The sequence below is a fragment of the Pinus tabuliformis genome, chromosome 3_1 (assembly GCF_031772625.1).
Source record: "Pinus tabuliformis cultivar Carrire ecotype Pingquan chromosome 3_1, CPIR1, whole genome shotgun sequence".
Classification (NCBI taxonomy): domain Eukaryota; kingdom Viridiplantae; phylum Streptophyta; class Pinopsida; order Pinales; family Pinaceae; genus Pinus; species Pinus tabuliformis.
Window position 1 is genome coordinate 231827939 of NC_142301.1, and position 22405 is coordinate 231850343.

Sequence of the window (22405 nt, forward strand, 5' to 3'; positions counted from 1 at the left end):
GATGAAGAACGAGATCATGGCAACAAGTTAAATAGAGAGACAGGTCATTCAAATGGCAAGAAAGAAACGACTACTTTTGACTAAATGAAACGACTACAATGGACTGGACCTTAGCTACAACTCACTGGACCAAGAATTGAGGGAAAGGTTGATAAATAATTAATTCATTAAATAATTAGTTAATTGTTAGATTTAGTTATTTTATTTAAAACTAAATATATATCCTAAATAATTGTTAAGGGACATTATAAGTTCTTCCTTTTTAATTTAAAAGACTACAAATAAACTTATACTACTATATGAATGAAAATTTATTAATTAAATAATCAATTAGTTAATAAATTAGTTTATTTGTTTATTAAGTTTATTTATATATATGTAAAAATATATTATATCCAATTTTTAATTCAATTAATATATTTATTTTTACTTGAATATAAGTTATAATTAGGGTTAAATATACATGTCTACTTAGTTAAATAGTTTAAAAACTTTATTTATTCAATAAGAAGGTAACTAATTAAAAATTCAATGAAAGGAATATAACAAGAACCTATATTTAAAAATTAAACCTAATAAATAAACATTACGTTAAGCTATATTATCCTCTTATTAGTCCCTGCCTGGGACTATTGGCAATCGATCGATTGCTGACTGAGTAGTTTGACCGTTATATTTTTATTATATTGGCATTTTAACCTAAGTCTAAGCAAAGTTTTGGTGCGGAAAATAATTGGAGTCTTATTACCGGCTTCACGTTGTTCGATGCAAAGGACGGCAAGTTGGTTTGTCGTAAGTCGTGATCGCCATGAATCCAAACCCTTGTCATTCAATTCGTCTGTCACCAATTTAATAGCTGGTACCAGATGGCATGGCTATGGCTCAAGTGTTTTCCGCTTTATATCGCAACTACTGTAACTCTCTCTTCATTCTGAGTATTGTAATATTGTTCGTTTCCGACCTTGCGAAATGCCTATCTGAGACTTCTGAGATTGGTGTTTGCCATGTTGTAGTTGTTCCGGTATTCAGAATTTGTTTAGAGCATTTTTATTCAATAAGTTCCCTTTTTTTGTTCCTTCGCATTACCGAGAATGATTAAGCAAAAGGAATTTATGAACAGGTTTCATATGCTTCAACAGTTCGACAACGTTGGGAACTTTCATTTATACAGGTATTATGAAAGTTAATTTCCATTGTTAGATGCAAACTCCCGGTTTATACATATATATTGTTTTTAAAATGCGAACTTCTAATTGTGGACTCCTCCCAGTTAGGGTGGAGGTTTTTGCAGGCGAAGAAGACTCTGGGATGAAGAGTTAGAGGAACACTTGCTCAATTCGTCGTGTATCGTGCTGGAAGTTCAGCCGCTTTATCGGGTACTTGAACTAGTCTAGGGTTTTTCTATCAAGGTTTTATGGCTGATGAGTTTCGACTCCAGGGAACGATTTTGTCTGAACATGCTTGTTATTTATATGCAGTCTTAATTCCTTATTTGAATGTAAAGTTCGCCAACCCATAATGGTGGTATGTATTTGAGTTAGGAAAGACATTGCGAGGTCGAGGCCTGTTCGTCTCTGTCCTTTTTAATGGACTCAGAGTGATCTGGCTCGGCCTTCGCGGATATGCTCTAGAGGCCAGTCTTTAGGCTTCGATATTGACTCTTAGTGACTATTTGAAATATTCATATGTTTTAATCGTAATTATTTTTTTGATAACCCCATCGGGGATTTCTAAATGAAAATACAATGTTTTCCGCTTTATATCGCAACTACTGTAACTCTCTCTTCATTCTGAGTATTGTAATATTGTTCGTTTCCGACCTTGCGAAATGCCTATCTGAGACTTCTGAGATTGGTGTTTGCTGTGTTGTAGTTGTTCCGGTATTCAGAATTTGTTTAGAGCATTTTTATTCAATAAGTTCCCTTTTTTTGTTCCTTTGCATTACCGAGAATGATTAAGCAAAAGGAATTTATGAACAGGTTTCATATGCTTCAACAGTTCGACAACGTTGGGAACTTTCATTTATATAGCTCTTATGAAAGTTAATTTCCATTGTTAGATGCAAACTCCCGGTTTATACATATATATTGTTTTTAAAATGCGAACTTCTAATTGTGGACTCCTCCCAGTTAGGGTGGAGGTTTTTGCAGGCGAAGAAGACTCTGGGATGAAGAGTTAGAGGAACACTTGCTCAATTCGTCGTGTATCGTGCTGGAAGTTCAGCCGCTTTATCGGGTACTTGAACTAGTCTAGGGTTTTTCTATCAAGGTTTTATGGCTGATGAGTTTCGACTCCAGGGAACGATTTTGTCTGAACATGCTTGTTATTTATATGCAGTCTTAATTCCTTATTTTGAATGTAAAGTTCGCCAACCCATAATGGTAGTATGTATTTGAGTTAGGAAAGACATTGCAAGGCCGAGGTCTGTTCGTCTCTGTCCCTTTTAATGGACTTAGAGTGATCTAGCTCGGCCTTCGAGGATATGCTCTAGAGGCCAGTCTTTAGGCTTCGATATTGACTCTTAGCCACTATTTGAAATATTCAGATGTTTTAACCGTAATTATTTTTTTGATAACCCCATCGGGGATTTCTAAATGAAAATATAGTGTTTTCCGTTTTATATCGCAACTGTAACTCTCTGTTCATTCTTAGGATTGTAATATTATTCATTTCCGACCTTGCGGAAATGCCTACTTAGACTTCTGATATTGGCGTTTGCCGTTGTAGTTGTTCCGGTATTCAGAATTTGTTTAGAGCATTTTTATTCAATAAATTCCCTTGGTTTGTTCCTTCGCATTACCGAGAATGATTAAGCAAAAGGAATTTATGAAGATTATTTAGTGTTTTCCGTTTTATATCGCAACTGTTCATTCTGAGTATTATAATATTGTTCGTTCTGAGTATTATAATATTGTTCGTTTCTGACCTTGCAAAAATGCCTATCCGAGACTTCTGAGGTTGGCGTTTTCCGTGTTGTAGTTGTTCTAGTATTCATAATTTGTTTAGAGCATTTTTATTCAATAATTTCCTTTTCTTTGTTCCTTCGCATTACCCAGAATGATTAAGCAAAAGGAATTTATGAAGATTATTTGTCTTGGTTTGTTTTCTCTGAACTCAGGGTTTCATCGCTGTCTAGAATATATTTATATGTGTGGTATTTGTATGACTGTTATGGTATAGTGAATGCTTTCAGCTAACTGTTATACAACCATATGGTTGCTCTTCTATGACCCTACTACTATTCAGGATTTGTTTACTTTAGCCGAAGTTTTTGTGTTAATGTCCGTAAGAAAAGTAATTCTGGAAAGAAAAAGTATTTATGGATGAATAAGTCTTTGTTCCCTTATACTTGCATGGTTTTCATTACAGAATTTACACCTTCGATAGCCTAATTTCTAATACTAGTATAATCTAACTCGTTTTCCTTTCTTAATGCTGGAATTCCCACATTCAAACTCTATATTTTGTTTATTATTATTTCTTTCTACAAGCTTTCTCATTCTAATTGGTACCTTTACCAGTTCTTGTTATCCTTCTACCTGTTTATTTTCATAAAAGTTATTTGCAGACTACCCTACTATTTCTCATGGTAATCTGTCATTTTCTACACTCTAAGAGCATTTGACCTGTAGATATAATTATTTATGAAGATACATAATTTCCTTCAGTCTAGTAACTTCGACATGTAGATATATATATACAAATACATAACAGATTTTCTAAATCACTTTATAAGATAGTTTTACTTATCTGGCTCACTACAATTATACAGTTTTTTTCGTGCTGAAAAATAAATCCAGTGACAACATTTCTCTCTTTGGCATCACATAATGCATCACTGTAAACAAAACTTTCTTTCTGTGCCTAGGCTCCGTCGTTTCTGGTTCAGATCTGTGGTTGTTATGGACGGGATTTGCTGTGTGCCACGATTACAGGGGAATTATAGTTGATAAGCAGGCCTATGCTTATTTTACTGATTTGTATCTTTTGTTGTGGCTTTTAACATCCATGCATCTAAAAGGCGCGGGCAGCCATTCAACAGCTCCATTTTCTTCCTTTTAATCCAACTGACAAGAGGACAGCTCTCACTTATATTGACAATGAAGGGAAAATGCATCAAGTTAGTAAACGTGCTCCAGAGCAGGTATTGTTCTTTGGAAGTTTGACCTTCTTCATTAGACTTGGTAATGGGCTGTATTGTTTAGAAAGTGCTTCAAAACTTATTTGTACACATTCTATTAAAACTGAAATAACCAAATACCTTCTGCTAGATTCTTAACCTCGCACATAATAAGCCACAAATTGACCAGCGAGTTCATACAGTTATTGACAACTTTGCTGAATGAGGACTTCGCTCTCTTGCAGTTGCATATCAGGTTAATAATATGGCTTCTTTTGCTTTATCCGTGGGCTGAATCTTCCCAGTAAGTTCTTCTTGTTGATTATGTATATCTTTATAGCTATCTCAAAATCTTTGCAGCAAGTTCCAAAGGGCAGGAAGGAGAGTCCAGTAGGGCCCTGGCATTTTATTGGTGTAAATGTCAAAATGATCATAGGTATGGTGAGCTTATGTTGTCATCAGTTTCACTACTGTTTTTGTAATGCAACGAGCCAACATTTAACTATTTACTTGCAAATGTTCATCAGGAGATCAATTGGCTATTGCCAAGGAGACAGCTTGCCGACTGCACATGGGTACAAACATGTATCCATCATCCTCTTTACTAGGTCAGGACAAAGATGAATCAATTGCAGCTTCGCCAGTTGATGAACTGATAGAGAAGGCTGATGGTTTTGCTGGTGTTTTCCCTGGTGAGCAACAATTATCTTTTACTTCTGTGTTTTTTCAGATACTTTTATTTTTTCATTTCCTTAATTAGTGTTTGATTCCATATCCTTCCTGATTTTGACTGGTCATTGCAGAGCATAAGTACGAGATTGTTAAACGATTGCAGGCTAAAAAAGGCAGACATAGGAATTGTTGTTGCTGATGCAACTCATGCAACAAGAAGTGCTTCTGACATAGTCCAGTCAACAAACTGGCCCCATAGCTATTTTGTTACTATGTAATATTTGCATCCAATGCGAAATGATTTACAGCTGAGAGTACCTGCTTGCCTTGAGCGACTTATATGAATCACTGGTTTTAAGGTTTAAACATCGATTTATATGAATTATTGGTTTTAAGATTTAAAGATATTTTTCAGTCTAGGCAATTAATTTTTCAGTCAAAATTGAACAGAATGTTTATTTGTGGTTGAGCATTATTGGAAGGGATCACTTTGTACCTCCAAACCCTGTTCCTAAATCATTTTCTGCATTTCTGTTTAGCATCTTCATTCAAATAAATCTTCTTTAAGTTCATAATCGTTCTTGTCATACCTGGACAGATGGATGCAAATGGTCACTGCTCTGCAGCATGTAGGCCAGTCAACAAACTGGCCCCATAGCTATTTTCTTACTATGTAATATTTGCATCCACTGTGAAATGATTTACGACTGAGAGTACCTGCCCGCCTTCAGCGACTTATATCAATTACTTATTTTTGGTTCACTCCATTTATTCCTTGACCTCTGCCTCCCATCCTTTCCAGACTTGGAACAATTTCCGCCAGGCCAACTTTTCCAAGTTCTGCACTTCCCTGCAGACCCCGGCAGGGACTACCGCCACGGCAGTGGCTCCTTGTTACAATATAAAAATAAACTTATAAGAATATTATTAGAGGAACAAACAAAAAATATTAATAAAATAGGAAAAAAAGAGGTAAATAGTAAAAACAAAACAACAACAATAACCACTGTAAATCAATAGAAAAGGGAACAAAAACAACCAGAATTTAGAAGACCAACCAAGACAAGAAGAAACAAAGGAAATACAATTTGTGTTAGAGAATGGAGAATATGAATCCATAGAGGAAGATTTGTAAGATAGTACAATTGCTCTTCACTTGAGGTCGCGCGTTGATCTATTATATTGTGTACAACTTTATGAAGCCTAACTAATTTATTGCACTTTCTATATTTTACTAGGTTGACTTAGTCGCATGCTTAGGGTTAGCACCCTAATCCTAAAGGATGTGTCTAAATACAAAAATATACTGCTCGTTTATATAATCTCGTTTAAGTGAATTCATTTGTTCCTTACCTTCGAGCACCTTTAAACAAATAATATATTTTACTCTATTTATGTGGTTGATTATTCTTGAATGAAGGTATGATATGTGAACATTTTTATTGTGATCTATATTGATGATTGTTATCAATTTATTGGATTGGGGTTTTTTGAATATATCACCATGGATCTACTATCTTATGATTTCACCATGGTATTAGAAGTAATGTGGAATCTTCTTTCTTTATCAAGCATTTTTTAAATTTGAAAAAGGGTTTCTTGCACTGTTGCACGGTAGTTTCAAGGCTAAATCCAGGGTTTGACACTTCCTTTTTGAATAGTAAGTAGGTTTCTGGGATATTTACCCTTTTCCTCACTATTACTTTCCTTTCTTGTGTAACGTTTTGGTATTTTCAACAATTTTTTTGTATAATTTTGTGCCTTTTTTCTATTGGCATTGATGATGAGTTGATGGTTGGCATTGATGTCAACTGGGTAGTATGAATTGTAGATATTTGATTGGTACAGGTGTTTGATGATTGGTTGCATATGTGATTCTTATGGTTGTGTATGGTTGTTATGGCATATGACAAATGTTTGATGTTTGGTTGTACGTGTTAGTACATGCATGGTATTGGTGTGTGTGTGGGGAGTAGGTTGGCACTTGGTATTATATTACCTTGGTATAGGTGCCCTTGGTATTGGTATTACCATGGTATTTGCACATGGTATTTTGGCTTGCCTAGTATTTACACTTGGTATTGGTATTACCATAGTATTTGTTCATGGTATTGGATTTGAGATTGATGGGGATAGTTTGTTTTATATTTATGTGGATATTGAGTTGATGTAATTGATGGAGAGTGTGTGTGTGAGAAAATGATACAGTATTCGTAAAAGTAGATTTTATAGCTGTAGTATGTTGGAAATACTGAGAGGGCGGGTGAATCAGTATTTGCTTTTCCCACTATTGTTTCACCAGTTAAAACATATATATTCAGAACACAAGATGAACAGCAAGAATAAATGATTTTATTAATATAAACTATGTAGTAAAATAGATACAATATATAGATGGTTACAATCAGTTGCCAAGCTCCAACTTGGACTTTGGTGAGGCTCCAACCTCCAGAGCACCAACTCTATTTCGCCAAGACACCAATCTTGGACTTAGGAGCACCAACTCCCAAGGACTTCAATCCTTCCTACTTCTGAGGCACCAGCCCCAAGGACTCCAATCCTTCTTGCTTCTTAGACACCAACCCCAAGGACTCCAATCCTTCTTGCTTCTGAGGCACCAACCCCAAGGACTCCAATCCTTCTTACTTGTCAAGATTCATTTGATAGTACTGTTCTACTCTTAGAACTCTTCTCTACTGAGTTCTGTCTATTTACAGCTTCACTGTAGTCTCCAAACTACAATATCAATGGCAACTAGTCTTCTTATGAATGAGTCTTTACAGCTCTGCACACTGCCCATGCATAGTCTCCAATAGCCTTCATGCTCTCTGATAATGTCTTCACACAACTCTAGTCAGTCTACTGTTAGCTACACTAAGCTCTACATAAAGAACAACTTCTTGTTCAAGCTTATGTTCTCTGCTACTACTTCTCCTATTCGACTGTCTGCTGTCCTGTTGGCCCTTCGGCCCTCTTTTTGTTCTGTTGGATCCTCTCGCCACCTCTATCTCCTCCAGCTTATTTTCCACAGCGTTCAACAGCCTTCAACAACATTCACCGCTGTTGCTTCTGCTATCTCACACTCTGGTTCTTCACCACAACAACAGCCCCACAGTCCTCTATTTTTATTGTTTTATGCATTCCCGTGCCTCTGTCCATTCGTTTCCTCTTACACCGCCTCTTAGGCTTCCTTTCTCCGCAGGCTCTTCGGCTTCCTCAACGCTCGCTTATCCTATCAGTTTCCTCCTCGGTCGCTGTCATTTCCTCTGTGCTTGCTTGCTTCTTCGGCTTCTCGAATTTCTATTTCCTTTGTCTATCCGAGCGTTCCAATATTCACAAGACATGTTCAATCAATGGCCAGGTCCAAACGATCCACGAAGAACCCATCTTCCCTGTTTACCATAATAATGCTCCGTTTGACAATGATGTCGGGCATACACAGAGTTTTACGTTTAACGGACCTGCCACGTCCTATCGCAATCGCAATCAACTTGATTCTAGTCTCCTGAGCTATCGAGAGCATTCCTTAATGTATCTCTATCTCCAAACCCCGCGCAAGCAATATATACAAATATTTAATTTCACAGAGAATGTGATAAAAACAGTCCAAAAGACTAAGGGGCGGACTTCAAGCAATATTACACCTGCACCTAAACTGTATCGGGTCCGTAGCGTATGTCACAATCGGCACTCAAGGCTTCCAAGGGTCCTTTATACATCAACCCCATGATATCGCCGATGACCAATGGGTCGATTCTCCTATGGACACGATATAACAATAGGGCGCTATATAATAGGACCATCAGGTCCACATACATTATTGCAATCGGCGCTTCCAGAGGTTCTCCTATAAGTCGAGCCTAAAACATTGTCGATGACCGATGGCCAATACACCACTGCTCCGATGAACCGGATGCAATATGATATTAAGAAGCAGTTGATATTCTCGTCGGGTCCGCAACAGTTCATCGCTATCGGTGATCGCAAAGGGGCCGCTTACCACTGTATGACTTCGCTCTGAATTCCCATTGCGATAATCGCTATTGGCGATCGCAATGGTCCACTTGACACTGTATGACTTCCCTCCCGAAGTTCCGATGCAACATTGTGTGCCGGACCCGATACAACTCAACATTCCTGTGTAGAAGGTTTCAAGTCCGCTTTGCGCCTCCGATTGTGTATTTGCCTATGTACATGCCTTAGCCTCCATTTGCGCCTACGATAGTGTTAAACACATATATGCATAGTTTTTTTTGCCGCTGATAGTATCAAAGCATACATATATGGGTTTTCTCCTCTGATGGCTCCCGATAGTGTTATCTGTGGCATATATGGCTCTGTTTGCTATTAAACACATCCATTGCTCCTCCGATGGCTCCTGATAACTCTGTCTGCTCCATTGCTCCTCTTCTTTGGCATATATGTATGGTCTATAAATATGGCTCCAATAGCTCTGTTTTGGCATATATTACAAGCAGCGTTCCTCTTGCTTTGATATGGCTCCTCTGGTGGTGCTTCATGCTCTATTAGCTCCTCTGGTGGCTCTGTTTGCTCCTCTCGTCTCCATCTGCTCCTCTGGTGGCTCTGTCTACTCCTCTCGTCTCCATCTACTCCTCTGGTGGCTCTGTCTGCTCCTGTTTCTTCATGAATCTGCTCTGCATCCCCTTGGCTTCATGTCATCCTCTAGTATCCAGAATATTGTCATATTGACATCAATGACAACCTAGGTCAACAATCTCCCCCTTTGTTATTTATGGCAATATTCTTCTTCTCTCCCCCTTTGACATCAATGGCAAAGGAGTGCTCTGGGACTCCCCCTATCAAGCTGCTTCTATTCTTCATGAATGGTAGATCTTCATGGGTCTGTGACTCCCCCTGTCATAGTGCTCTTCTTCTTTTTACTCAAGATATAAGGATTGATATTTTATCATCAATTTGCACATTATTCCCTCTTCATGTCTCAGAACTGCTTTATCATGGCTTCAACAATGCTTAAGGATGCTCTACTTTAATGCTTTCATTTAGATTGCAAATGGCCATACACCAAGTTTGCAAGTCCAAGCTTTTATGCTTCAATCCATATTGTTGTCTCCATAGGCAGAATTGAGAGACCTTCATAGTCCGAATCAAGAGAGACTGCCCCTGAGATTGTCTTTCTTGTTATCTTTCTTCAGATCTGAGTTCCTTTGTGTCTCTGTGCTTCTCCTTAAGTTACTGCCATCTTGTCCTTGTGTTCTTGTACACATCTCTGCATGTTATTTCCCTTGCCTCTATTAGTGTCCATAATTTCTGTTCTCACATCAAATCCTTGAGTCAATACATTTAGCATATGTAATATCAGCACCATAATTATTTTCCCTATTACAGAATTATGTTCTTCAATGGAGTATTCCTGAGAAATGATCTTCATCAAAGAATGATCGTTAATATAGCTCAACAAGGATTTCATAAGGACCCTTTCACTAATAGCTTCAACAAAAATGATCAAGAATCACAAGCTCCCCCTAACTGTATGCATCATCTCTTTTTGGCAGAGTCTTCTTATAAAATGCTTAGATTGTCAAAATTTAGGCCAATGACATATGCTGTTGGCTGGAGAGCTCAAGGGACTTTCAGATTGTATTTCCTTCCTTCTCCATACTTGTGTAACTTTCTTCTTTTGCATGGTTCTAGCTTGTGTAAGAGCCCATGTTAAGTTACAATCACGTGCCATATGACCAATGTTATGACACTTGAAGCATTCTACATTGTTCATGAATAAGAATTCATGATTTCTTCCTGCAAAGTTGTTTCTTGGAGATTGTCGGAGACTATAACATTTATCTCTATGATATGCTTTACAGTCTTTTGCCATGTGACCAAAGTTTGAACAAGAATAACAATAACCAAAAAATGAACTTTGGTACCTGGGAGATGGAGGTTTCCTTGATGTACTTCTGAAGCCTTTCTACCTTGAGATCCTTTGATGATAACCATTGCCTCTTGCCTCTTTGACATCATCTACATTTCTTCTTGGAGTAGGATTTCTTCTATTATAGCCTTGATTTTTCTCCTTGCATTTGCTAGAACTGGGAGCATCACCATTTCTTTCTGGCTTCTTCACATCTCTTTTGTTTAAAGCATTTTCATTCTTGTTTGAGGATTCACCTGCATACCCGAGACCTGATTTATCAGATGGACATCTATGATAGCTGAACATGTCATCCAAGGCTTGAGAGCTCTTCAAGATTTTGTTCATCCCTTCAACCTTTGTTCTGAGGGAGACAATCTCTTCTTCCAATCTTTCACACTCACTATTCTTCTTTGCAAGTTGTTCCTCAGTTTCTCCTTGCTACGAGTAGCTTCAGCTGCTACTATTTTAAGGGAGATGATATCTGACTTCATTTTGAAGATTTCTTCATTCTTTGCCTGACTGTTCTCCATTCTCTTCTCAGCTCCTTGTGCCTGTTTCCTGGCTTCTTGTAATTGAGACTTAAGGGAGGAGACCTCTACCTTGTACTGACCAATCTCTTCTTCAAGTTTGTTCATGCTCTTGTGCCTTTGTTCAAGTTGACTTGACAAGGTATTTTCTTGCTTCTTTGCTTTATTCAATTGATTTTTCATGGATATGACTTCTTCATGATGCTTCCTTTTGCTTTGATGAAATTCCTTCTTAAGCTTGGCAAACTCTTCATCCCTTTCTTGTACTTGAAGCTTGATAAGGTCAACTTTCTTTCTTGTTTGATCTTGGTCACCAACTGGAGCTATCTTCTTAAGTGCCTCATTTTCCTTTTTCAAATTGTTAATCTCTTCCATGGCAGTCATAAGTTGAGCGAGGAGTTCTTCTACAAAGTCTTTTTCATTCTCTTCATCTTCTAGGTCTGCTTTAGCCATGATGTCATCATTCTCATTTTCAGCTTCTGTGATGGGTTCAGGATCTCCTTCTTGATTGATGGTCATGGTCAGTGCTCCTTTTGAGTGAAGATCATGAAGTTTGTCCCATATGCCCTTTGCTGATGAATCTTTTCCTAGATTGTTCTTTACAGAATTAGGGAGCCCATTCAAGGTTGCCTTTACTGCTTTTGCATTGTACTCCTTGGACTCTCTATCCATCTTGCTATCATCAATCACTGATTTCCAGATTTCAATGCCTTGAGTCTGTAATAAATTCCTCATTCTTGCTTCCCATATATTAAAGTTCCCATTGAGCCTTGGAGCCTCCTCAAATTGATTGTATTCTATTTTAGTAGTAGAGGGAGACACATCCTTAGGAGGATTGGAGACTTTCTTCCTTGACTTCGCCATTTGTGTTCTAAGGTTCAACCTTCAAGCTGTTAGGCTTTGAATGAAGGTACCTGCTCTGATACCAATTGTTGGAAATACTAAGAGGGGGGGTGAATCAATATTTCTTTTTCCCACTATTGTTTCACCAGTTAAAACATATATATTCAAAACACAAGATGAACAACAAGAATAAATGCTTTTATTAATATAGGCGTTTAGTAAAATAGATACAATATATAGATGGTTACAATCAGTTGCCAAGCTCCAACTTGGACTTTGGTGAGGCTCCAAACTCCAGAGCACCAACTCTATTTCGCCAAGACACCAATCTTGGACTTAGGAGCACCAACTCCCAAGGACTTCAATCCTTCCTACTTCTGAGGCACTAGCCCCAAGGACTCCAATCCTTCTTGCTTCTGAGGCACCAACCCCAAGGACTCCAATCCTTCCTGCTTCTGAGGCACCAACCCCAAGGACTCCAATCCTTCTTACTTGTCAAGATTCATTTGATAGTACTGTTCTACTCTCAGAACTCTTCTCTGCTGAGTCTTTTCTATTTACAGCTTCACTGTAGTCTCCAAACTACAGTATCAATGACAACCAGTCTTCTTATGAATGAGTCTTTACAGCTCTGCACACTGCCCACGCATAGTCTCCAATAGCCTTCATGCTCTTTGATAATGTCTTCACACAACTCTAGTCCGTCTACTGTTAGCTGCACTAAGCTCTGCATAAACAACAACTTCTTGTTCAAGCTTATGTTCTCTGCTGCTACTTCTACCCTTCGATTTTCTGCTGTCCTGTTGGCCCTTCGGCCCTCTTTCTGTTCTGCTGGATCCTCTCGCTGCCTTTGTCTCCTCCAGCTTATTTTCCACAGCGTTCAACACCATTCACCGCTGCTGCTTCTGCTATCTCACACTCTGGTTCTTCACCACAACAACAGCCCCACAGTTCTCTGTTTTTACTGTTTTCTGCATTCCCGTGCCTCTGTCCATTCGTTTCCTCTTACACCGCCTCTTAGGCCTCCATTCTCCGCAAGCCCTTCGGCTTCCTCAATGCTCGCTTATCTTGTTAGTTTCCTCCTCGGTCGCTGTCATTTCCTCTGTGCTTGCTTGCTTCTTCGGCTTCTCGAATTTCTATTTCCTCTATCTATCCAAGCGTTCCAATATTCACAGGACATGTTCAATCAATGGCCAGGTCCAAACAATCCATGAAGAACCCATCTTCCCTGTTTACCATAACAGTGCTCCGTTTGGCAATGATGTCGGGCATACACAGAGTTTTATGTTTAACGGACCTGCCACATCCTATCGCAATCACAATCGGCTTGATTCTAGTCTCCTGAGCTATCGGGAGCATTCCTTAACGTATCTCTATCTCCAAACCCCACGCAAGCAATATATACAAATATTTAATTACACAGAGAATGTGATAAAAACAATCCAAAAGACTAAGGGGCGGACTTCAAGCAATATTACACCTGCACCTAAACTGTATCGGGTCCATAGCGTATGTCGCAATCGGCACTCAAGGCTTCTAGGGGTCCTTTATACATCAACCCCATGATATCGTCGATGACTGATGGGCGATTCTCCTTTGGACGCGATATAACAATAGGGTGCTATATAATAGGACCATCGGGTCCGCATACATTATCGCAATCGGCGCTTCCAGAGGTTCTCCTATAAGTCGAGCCTAAAACATTGCCGATGCACCACTGCTCCGATGAACCGGATGCGATATGATATTAAGCAACAATTGATATTCTCGTCAGGTCCGCAATAGTTCATCGCTATCGGCGATCGCAAAGGGGCCGCTTACCACTGTATGACTTCGCTCTGAATTCCCGTTGCGATAATCGCTATCGGCGATCGCAATGGTCCACTTGACACTATATGACTTCCCTCTCGAAGTTCCGATGTGACATTGTGTGCCGGACCCGATACAACTCAACATTCCCGTGTAGAAGGTTTCAAGTCCGCTTTGTGCCTCCGATTTTGTATTTGCCTATGTACATGCCTTAGCCTCCGTTTGCACCTCTGATAGTGTTAAACACCTATATGCATAGTTTTTTTTCCGCCGATAGTATCAAAGCATACATATATGGGTTTTCTCCTCTGATGGCTCCTGATAGTGTTATCTGTGGCATATATGGCTCTGTTTGCTGTTAAACGCATCCATTGCTCCTCCGATGGCTCCTGATAACTCTGTCTGCTCCATTGCTCCTCTTCTTTGGCATATATGTATGGTCTATAAATATGGCTCCGATAGCTCTGTTTTGGCATATATTACAAGCATCGTTCCTCTTGCTCTGATATGGCTCCTCTAGTGGTGCTTTGTGCTCTGTTAGCTCCTCTGGTGGCTCTGTCTGCTCCTCACGTCTCCATCTGCTCCTCTGGTGGCTCTGTCTGCTCCTCTCATCTCCATCTGCTCCTCTGGTGGCTCTGTCTGCTCCTCTCGTCTCCATCTGCTCCTTTGGTGGCTCTGTCTACTCCTGTCTCTTCATGAATTTGCTCTGCATCCCCTTGGCTTCATGTCATCCTCTAGTATCCAGAATATTGCCATATTGACATCAATGACAACCTAGGTCAACATAGCAGAGTTGAGGAGTGTGTTTATTAGTTTGCATTTTCATATCAGATCAAAGTGAGGCTGTTGGGTTGCTCATGTTGAGCAGATTTGAGAACCCATTTTGAAAATGTATGAAATGTGGTTTGCATGGAGGTGTTGAATGCATTGACACTTCATAGCAGGCAATGTGTAGAGAAGGTAGGGGCCTTCTAGTTGGCAAATCAGAACGGGAAGCATATTTCTCTAGAGTCAAGTAATGTTGGGCGAGGTTCGTTGGTCGTGGTGGCTTCTAGCGAATGAGTGTTCATAGAGTCATGAGAGAAGAGTCTTTCTATTTGGTATTGCTAGTAAATTGTCATTGTAGTTGATTCTTCCATCTAGTGGGTGCTATCTCTTCCATGTAAAAAAATGTTCAACACTTAATAGAAGATTTGAGCAACAACAACAATAGGTGGTTTTTTGACCTAGAGGGGGTTTTCCACTAGATACATTTGTGTCCTCTTGTGTGCATGCTTTAATGTTGTTTACGATGTTTTATTTTATAGCTATGATGGTTCTAAATGTTTTTAGACATTAATTTCATGTTAGTTTCATAAGTTTTGTTGATGGGTTACTAATTCTTGTGCTTCGGTAAAAAGAGACAAAAATTGTAGAATCACAGTCACTACTAATTCACCCCCCCTGGTAGTGGGACCATTTCCAACAATTGGCATCAGAGCTAGTTCTCTTAGTGGAGCTTGATCACTCGAGGGAAGATTGTGGGATTATGGCTAAGAACAAAAGGAAACAATCTCAAAAGAAGAAGAGTTGCAAACAAGTTAAGAATGCTGCAAAATTTGAAGAACCTCTCCTCCTGGTAAAAGGTATTTCAGACAATATTTTTTTCATGGACACTTTTGTTTCCAATATAGTGATGATGATTTTGGGGTCATTGAAGAAGATGATAATCATTGTTTTGAAGTTGATTCCTCAAGAGGAAGGTGTTTTTCCAGTGCAGGAATCGAAGATGAAGAGCTTAAGAAACTAGTAACTCTTGAGGCCGAAAACAAAGCTCAAGCAAGGGTAATTGAGAAGCTCACCCTAGAGAATAGAGATCTGAAAAAATTGCTACAGATTCTTGAGAAGAAAGATTATGTTTCCAAGAAGGAAATTTCTGATCTACAAAATCAGTTGGAGAAGGCAAGGAAGACTAAAGTGGAAATTGAAATTCATCTTAAAGATCAGATGACCTCTTGTAAAAACCAGGAAGCTGAAATACAAGATAGCATACCCAAGGAGGTTACTCACGAAAAACCTAAAGAAAAAACTTCCAACAGTAATGAGGCCATATACCATCAAAATCAGGAGGCGAAGAATATAACAAAAAGAGGTATGAAAAATGTTAGGTGTTTTAACTGCCAAGATTTTGGAAACATTTTTGCTAATTGTAAAAGGAAAATGACAAAATTTTCCTAGCGAAAGAAGCAGTCGAGTGAGGATAGCTCTCAAGCAACCAGTCAAGGGAAAGCAACTCCATTAGTTTCCAGGTACAAAGAATTATTTAATGGGTATTGTTATTCATGTAATGATTTCGGGCATAAATCTATTAACTCTAGAGATCAAGGGATAAGAAGTAAAAAGGAGATAAATAAAGAATTTGAGTCCTTTCCCATATTTCTTAGACATATTATATGTTATGTCTATGATAATTTAGGCCATATGGCTAAAGCTTGCATGTTGCTTGTAGCCCTTAAGGGGTCTAGTCAATAAAGAAGGAATTGGAGGAGAAAAGATAAACCAAAAGAAGACCCGACGAGGAAGCGGTTCATAAGGGTTTGGAAAATGAAATAACAAAAGGAATATTGAGGCCTCTTCGGTCTCAATGGGATCATGAAGCAGAAAGTACAATATCTGAGGGGGGGTATTTTTGGAAATGCGTTGTCATTAATGGCAAAGATGATTGATGCCAATTGCAATGGCAAAGATTAGCAAAGGCAACTGTAATGGTAAAAATGTTGTCATTGGTGGCCAAGGCAATGATTGATGGAAAATACAATGGAAAAGGTGGGATAGGCAAAGAAAAATTAAAGGTAATGGTAATGGTGTAAAAGAAAAGGTGCGGAGTCTTTGGAGCCTGTTCCAGAGCAACAAATCATCTCAAATATAGGTGTAAGCCACCTAGATGGATAGAGCTTTGAAATAGATTTCCAACGGTATATAGAAGGTCGAAAATGGCCTCCTGGATCAAAAGTTAGAGCTAATGAAAGTTTGGTGACCCCGAGTCCAAAATAATAGAGTTAGCAGAGGTTTTGGAGGACCTTTTGCACACAACCAAAGTTGGCACAAGTGACAAGATAGGAAAATCCTCTAAGCGAGAACTCGGGGCTGACATGGAGAGACACAACAACATCAAAGAAGTTTTTTATTGGCTAGAGGTGGTTCCCATAGTACAGGCTGGCCTGACGGGCTTACCTCGGAGGGTTCACCCTGGTGGAATCATATTATAGCCCAAGTCTAAGTGATCGGGTGGTTGTAGTCAAGACACCATGGCAAAACAACTACGACATTCCCAATGGGGATTGAGTGGGTGGAGCTTGCCTGCCGATATCATCCTAACGGGAGTACCCCAGAGATGTGCAAAGGGTGCACATATGTGTAGCGCCAAGAGGAATGAAGCAGGTGGAGCCCACCTGACCAGTGTATTACCTAGAGATAAAGTTATAGAGCTCAAGGCTACATGTCAGCTTATTAATGTCGTGACACAACAACATTTGAAAATGCAATGGCATGATAGAGCAACCAATGAGGATTTAAGAGTAGGAGGCCCACTTCGCCAACTCATCCCACGCAAGGTGAGCCTAGAAGGAAAAACCCTAAAGGTAAAACATAATAAGCACTGCAGTAGAGAGTCGACCCAGAGGATTTTGGTGGAAAAACAAAGGAAAAGGTCAGGAAGCCCAAAAACGAAATAACAAAGGATTGGATCGCAAAAAAGGCCTCGAGGAGGACTTTCTCTCTATTATCTGATAGGGACAGGAGGCAGCATGTGATTAGCTCGGACAACAACAAATGATGACGTCAGCACAACCAATAGAAGCGAGACATGTGGTAGGAAAATTCAGAAAATTTGGGCACCAAAAAATCCCTTTTCTGGTGGACAAGTGGACCACTTATAGGTTGACACGTGGCACATGTGACGTCATCCCGGAGGTTGGAGTCCGATGGTTTAGCTTTTATGCGTAGAGAATTTGTCGAGCAATAGGTGCCGAGACATGTAGGCGTTAACGGTGGATAGAGACAACCAATTAAAAGAGGGTTGGGCGGACCCTATGACCAGCTCATCCCACTGGATGGATCTCGATGGTTTGTTAGTGGTGGGCACAACTATTACACTTCATTTTGTCACCATGACAAATGATCATCAAATTGGATCTCTCGCCATCCATCCAAGTGTCATGAAGCGCTCCCTTGCAAGTCAAAAACTTATATACCTTGAATAAAGTGTAAATTATAGGAAACATGGTCCATAAACCCACTTTTAGTCTCCTGCACAGTTTCCTAGTCAGTTTCTGCTCATATGCAATTATTGACATTGATCCATGCACAAATGTGTGCTCTGTCTGCCACAAAAAAGTGTGCACATGACTTAATAAAAAGTAAAAATAAAAAGTGAGATCTAGAAGCATTGTTGGGCGAATCATTCCCAATAGAAAGCCTCGAACTCATGTTTATTCGAGCCTATCATTTTTTATGGAGCTTGTTAGGGTCCTATATTTCATAGGAGGAGTTGTTTTTACCTGATGATTTTATATTTGAAAAATGTAAATAATGTTTCATGTTTGAAATTTATTTCCAAAAGAATATATATATATATATATATATATATATAAAAAGAAAAAAGAAAATAAATTGTAGGGGACAAAAAAAAATGTGTGAAAATGTCCCCCTAGGTGAGCAAATCTAAATGCCACCAAGAAAAATCAGTATTGCATCAATTTACATTTAGAAATTTTGAATAAAGTGTGCAGCTTGTTTAAATGCCACTTGGTAAATAGGAAAATTAGAAATAATTTGGGCTAATCACATTGTTTAATCGTGATTAGGCTAGGAATACAATAGGTTAGATTAGAGAATAAATTAATCACTTGGTTTAATCATGATTAATCGATAGGAAAAAATCAGTAAAAAATGTGCTATGCTAGTTCAAATGCAACATTGAATTGTTTCTAAATAGTTTTTAGGAAAAAATAGTTTTTTATTAACTTTACCTTAAGTAAGGGTTAATCGTGCTTTAATGCGCTTGTAATAATGTTTACAATATGTATTTTAACCTAAGTTCACACTTTCGAATAAAATGGACGGTTGATATCGTCCCTTGCGTGAATCAACGACGGGGGAATGTTTTCGCCCCCCCAAGCTCAACTCCCCTTTTTACACTCCGGGGGGTCTGAAGCTCCTGCTATGTGGCACCCTCTTGACATTTCACACCTCCCCCCTCACTTTCCTTTCATCACCCCCCCCTGAAAAGACTTTTGCTGTTGACTTCCACTGCTTCCACTTCCAGTCACCGCCTGCCACGTGGACCTTCTGTCCCAACCTTCTATCAGCACCTACATGCCATGACATATCTCCAACCCCACCATACTTACCAGCTCAGCCTACCTTCCCGCCATGCTCTCTCTTCCACCTCACCCTCACAAACTCCACTCTTAACTGTTAAACTTATCCCGATCACTCATTTCCTTCCAATCTTATGAATCCATCTGGCGCCCCTCTCACCATGTCATCAAGTCATTACTGTATTAACTCCCTTGTGCTCCCTATGCAACGAACTCGCTCCCCATTAACAGTAAAGTATTAGCGGTTAATTGGGAAATTGCTCTATATAAACGCTCTGAAACCGTAAAACTTATTTCTTTCATCATGTCATATGATCAGCAGCAGGTTACAGATTCTTAAGCCACAACAGTGACCGGTTAAATTGCCTAGCCATTACTATTTCAAATTATCATCGGGGACCCAATTCGAAATTCCTTTGTCGTTTTCCTACTCCAAGTAATCCGTGACCTTTTTCTCATCTTAGCAAATTCATCATGTCGCCTAAAATGAAACTCCCCAAAGAAAAGGGAAAGAAACCAGAAGAGAACCCCATGATGCCCCCACCTGTAGACTTATATCATGTACCCTTATTGGACTTGCAATATAAAATTGTTGAAACCAACTGTGAATTTGACTTGTTCGAACTTCACAGTTGGTTAAAACATAAATTCCTTGACCAAAGCGATGAAATTAATCTGTGGGAGTCTACCCTACCTCAGTTCATGTTCCCACAGACCCATTTTTTCCCTAAGTTAGTTTCCTGGTGTCAATTGAGTTATGTCCCCTCTCAGAGAGCTATCGTAAGTCGCAATGGTGAAGTTTTGATAACTATCACAGTTGAAGCCATTGCCCAAATGCTCCTGGTAACAATCCTAGAGTCAGCTAAGCCACTGTTAGTAGACTCTCTCACAGAGCTCTACAAGAATTTAACTTTTCCCTAGAGAGCCAAGATCTTTGAAGTTTTTTTGCCCAAAGATTCTTAGTTACCACAAACCAACCCTCCATATTCATCTTCCATGTTCCCTGAGGGAACCAAGCAGATTATTTACATCATCTCTTACATTCTTAGTTATCATTCTGACCAGTGTGTTGATGAGGCCATTGTTGGCTTCCTGTCAATTTTCACCACTGGTGAGTAACTAATCATGTTTAATTACAGTGAGTTTATTACAGAGGCTATGCATGATCAGTTTATCAAATTTTCTATAGAGGGAGCTTTCAAATACTCCTTTGTTTTAGTGTACATGTTTATTTATCAACAAGCAAATAGATTCCCTTTCACTTGTTGAAGATGGATGAGCATGGTAATGCTTAGTCAGTCATACAATGGATATCCTTGGTGAGAAGGAATTCTACATAATTTTCTTTCACAGAATTTGTGTACTAGTTCTTATACACAGTGGCATGTCTTCTAGATAGTGATGTGGAGCCCAGGATAGGTGAAGACATTCAGAAGTTTCTACATCTCAGTGATCAAGTAAAGACAGGGGATTGGTATCTTTACCAGATCTACACATAAATTTGGATATATGGGTGTGAGCTGCCACCTTATAAACTGCCCAAATTTGTGCCTATGAGACTTTCCTCATTATAGTACATACAATAGATGATTCACATGGATGATATACATTTCGTGGAAGCTAAGAAGAAGGCCCAGTTCAAGATTAAAGCCAGAGTAGGACCTTTTGTCTGCAATACCAGATCAGCTGGTAAGGAAGCCAATTTGTTGCTGAAGCAAATGAACTTTAAATTGAGTTTCACCTGGTCTTATGACCCTTTTGGCTTGATCTCAAAGCTAAGGGTGGAGCAAAAGACCACACCTTATTCACATACTCCTTGACCATAAATCGAGCAGTACATGAACCAGACTCAATGGGTGGAAAACACTCCGCATGAGGCTGAGGAGCAGGTTCTCTCTACTATAACCACTGAAACACCCATACCTAAAGAGAAACAGGAGACGAGATTAAGAGAATAAGGATCTTACCCAGTGATAGAAATAGGAGCAAAAGATTTCCTAGTTTATACAAAGAAGCAAAAACCAACTTTGCAACTATTTTTCAGCAGGACACAAAAGAACGGAAGACTATTGTAATGATAAGCCCTCATGTGTCTAGCAAAGAGGAGGATATCTTCATAGGATCACCATCTTCATCTACTTCTAGAGATCCTCCAGAGACACCAAAGACAGTCGATTTGGCTCAAGACACTGCTGAGCCCAACATTTTTTCCAAATACAAGGCAATTAAGCAAAGGAATGAAATGCTAAAAGCCTCCACTTATATGCAGTTTTGGAAACAAACAGTTGTATCTCAGGACATATTATTATTAGCATTCGACTTAGAGAAGGGAAAACTAACATAACATTCCTCGAAGCCGAAGTACCAGCTCCCAGGTCACCTGGAGATTACAAGGAATATCTGTTCACTTTTGATGCACGACATATTCATTCCATAGACGAGATGGATCTGCACAAACAAACAAATGAGATGATGTATTCCAAACTCACTAACACTGCCATGTCTACCTCTAAACTACAAGTATCACTAAATAATGTACAGTCCCAACTCAAGTTAGAGAAGATTTCATCCTTAGACAAGGATACTAGAATCAAGTCACTGGAGGACTTGGTGATCAAGTTGGGATATAATCCCAAAGATATCAAGGAAGCTGAAGAACTTCTGAATAAAAAGGATGTTGACATAGCATCCTTGAGAAAAAAATTAAAGTTATGTACCACAAAGGATCCATAGGCCAAGGAGCTAGGAGAGATGGAGAAGCAGAAAGAGGATTGCTTCAGGATAATCATCAAGCTAAACAGCCAGATCAGGGACATGGAAGTAGAACTGGAGAAACTGCTCAAAGGGAAAGAGCAGGCAGCATAATTGGCCATAGTTCGACTTACAACAGTCCCAATCTCAGCAACCACAACCCCAAGAGCATCTACATCAACTTCAGCACTAGCACAGACATGAGATTCTGCAAGTGAGTTGGTTAAAGCCATGGACGATATGTTCATTCAGGAACATGAAATTGTTAAGTTAAGAACTTAGCTTAAGAAATTATCAGAACAGAAGCTAAAAATTGATAATTTTTTTGTGGCAGAGTTGCAGAAAACCCATTAATTAAATCTAAAAATTGAGCAATTGGATAGTGAATCAGTTATGGGTCAAACTCTGGCCCAAGCCAGAGAAAGTATAT

General features: G+C 39.1%; 1 pseudogene; it reads left to right on the forward strand.

Annotated features, from left to right (window-relative positions):
- Positions 1–871: 871 nt before the first annotated feature.
- LOC149186648 (plasma membrane ATPase 2-like) lies at positions 872–4991 on the forward strand (annotated as a pseudogene).
- The last annotated feature ends 17414 nt before the right edge of the window (positions 4992–22405 follow it).